The sequence below is a fragment of the Oryzias melastigma genome, linkage group LG22 (assembly GCF_002922805.2).
Source record: "Oryzias melastigma strain HK-1 linkage group LG22, ASM292280v2, whole genome shotgun sequence".
Lineage (NCBI taxonomy): Eukaryota > Metazoa > Chordata > Actinopteri > Beloniformes > Adrianichthyidae > Oryzias > Oryzias melastigma.
In genome coordinates this window covers 11964593-11967024 of record NC_050533.1, presented here as the reverse complement: position 1 = coordinate 11967024, position 2432 = coordinate 11964593, and the positions used below count along the sequence as shown (strand labels likewise).

Here is a 2432-nt window from a genome sequence, read left to right as displayed (position 1 = left end):
ATCGCGATATAACGATATCTTAAAAATGACCTATCGTCAGCTTTGGATATCGTACACGGTTTTTTATCGTCATATCGCCCAGCCCTAGATCATGTGATCGGAACATCGCCAATATTAAGGTACCCATTCATCGTGGTTAATGCTGTCTTTTGTGATACATATATCACACAAGCTGATTTCATAGTAAATTGATTGTACAGACCTGGCCAGCGTATATTAATTAAGGTGCAAAATGTGAAGATACTGTGACCAACACTTGATAAAATGTCAACAAATTTTTGCTTTGAAGTCAAAAGAAAAAGAGTTTCTCTGTGCTTTTACTGTGAAAGGGTCCGTCCTGTGTAGAGTTTGAACCACAGAGAACCAAACGTGTTTTCCCTTCGTAGTTCCCACTTCACACAGAATGGACCCTTTCACAGTAAAGCACAGAGGAAATGTTTCCTTATAACTTAAAAATGTGAACTTGACTTTAACTCAAGTTTCGATGTCGGTATGTTCACAAAATTTGAAGATAAACCAACCAACACTTGAATAAAGTCAAAAGAAATTGTTTTTTTTCTGTGCTTTTACAGTGAAAGGGTCCATCCTGTGTGGAGTGGGAACCGCAGAGAGCCAAGCATGTTTTCCCTGTGCGCTTGGAGCTCCAACACTGCACGGAGATCAAGTCATCCTAACCTCATTCCATCACAGCTTCCCTCTGGGAGGGGGTCCCATTGCTGAGGGCCCTTCTGTTTTGCAGGAGTGAGGGGAAGGGAGGAGCAGCATGATGCTTTTTTGTGGTTGTTTTCCTCCTTTTGATGAAAGGGGTGGGATGAGCAGTTTTCTGTGAAAAAGGAGGCAGAGAAGCTCCGAAGGTTGAAGCTGGATATCAACCTTCAGGGGTAGGAGGGTTAGAGCCCCCCCAGGACAACAGGAGGGCTGCTCACCTGGTTTAAGGGTCACTATACTCCCATACATGAGATCTGACCTGTTGGACTACATGACATAAGGCTGTGTCTCATTAGCTCCCAGGAAGTCTGAGTTGAGTGATGTCATTCAAAAAACAACCACCTGCAGCTAATTTTTCCCCATAATCCAGCTGTTTGCTGCAAGAAAACCTGGTTAGAGGATGAGGAGGAGCAGGGGAGTCAGTCTTACCTGCTTGGCTGAGAGGAGGCCGTCTCGATGCTGTGACCTCAGGAGGAGATGATCTGCTGAATTGGATTAACGAGCAAGGCAGTCAGGCGGAGTGGGAGGACATCTCTGGGGGGGTGATGCTCATTATGTGTCCGTCAAACATCGCGGTGGAAACATTTGACCTGCTACTGTCGCCGACTGGGCCCAAATTTAGGCCCCGAATAAACGCAGGCAGCGACGAAAAAAATATTAAATAAAAAATAAATTAAATGTAAAAAAAAAAATGGAGAAGAAATTGAATAAATAAAAGCTTCTGGGAGCTCGCGCCGCCTTCTCAGCTTCGCTTGTTTTGTCCGTTGGAACAACAAATTTCCCAGATATCCCCGCGCGTGCAGCCCGTGGCAGAGTCCTCGCGCCGAAGCAGCGGGCTATCTTGTTTCAGAAAAATCCGGGGGCGGTGTGTTTACCTCTCCACCGTTCCTGCTGCCGTGCTCGGTAGGAAATCAGCTGCTTCTCACTGGATGGACGCCATTAGTCTGCCACAGACGCTGCCGTCGTTCCTCCGTCCAACGCTGCCTCCTACAGGACAGCTGAGCACCAACAGTTTTTTCCCCATTCAAAATGAGAGAGCTCCTCCTGCTGGTTAATGGTTGCAAGTGCTTTTCTGAGGAGCGAATAACACAAAATGCACGAACTACATATAAAACTTTATTTACACCTATTGAGGACAATTTAAAAAAAAAAAACATTTATCTGAATTGCATTCAGAGACCAATTTAGACCCAAACTAATGTTTTGAAGCCTTTTATGGAAAACTTTATGAAAAATTAAGTTTTTTAAAATTTATTTTTATTCATTTATTTTTTTTTTAGATTATTTTCGCCTTCTGGTGTATAAATAAAGATTTTAGATAAAAATGACGCCATATTATGTATGGCGACTATATTAGGATAAAGGGCTGAAAAAAAATAAACATTTTTACATTCTTCCTATAAATTAAAATTTACTTTAGATTGTCTGACATTGTTTCTCTACCAAGAAAATGAATTTGAAGTGCATTTTGAGGAAATATATTTTATTAAAATATTTAGTCATTTGTTTTTATTAATCTTGTGAACCACTTTAACTATTCTTTTTTAAATATGCATGTATCTGTTTTCTCTAGATGTTAGCAGCACATGAGTGATGCTTTATCACCATTCAAAACTGATAAAATGTTACATTATTGTAGGGAATCAAAGGTTGTCCATTTTCTAATTAATGTTTGCTGTTACTAAAGGACTTCCTGGCAATTGTTTGGCTTTTTAAATAAAACT

General features: G+C 40.9%; 1 protein-coding gene across 11 annotated transcripts in view; it reads right to left on the bottom strand.

The window, feature by feature from the left end:
* rnf144aa (ring finger protein 144aa) overlaps positions 1-1920 on the bottom strand; it is a 132036-nt gene extending 130116 nt beyond the window's left edge. For 3 of the 11 annotated variants that reach the window (XM_024269509.2, XM_024269519.2, XM_024269500.2), the window contains exon 1: positions 1138-1916. The gene's annotated coding sequence lies outside the window, so the exon portion shown is untranslated. Of the gene's footprint in view, positions 1-1137 lie in introns of all 11 variants that reach the window. The other 8 variants (XM_024269456.2, XM_024269473.2, XM_024269449.2 and 5 more) reach the window with 6 other exon arrangements.
* Positions 1921-2432: the final 512 nt, after the last annotated feature.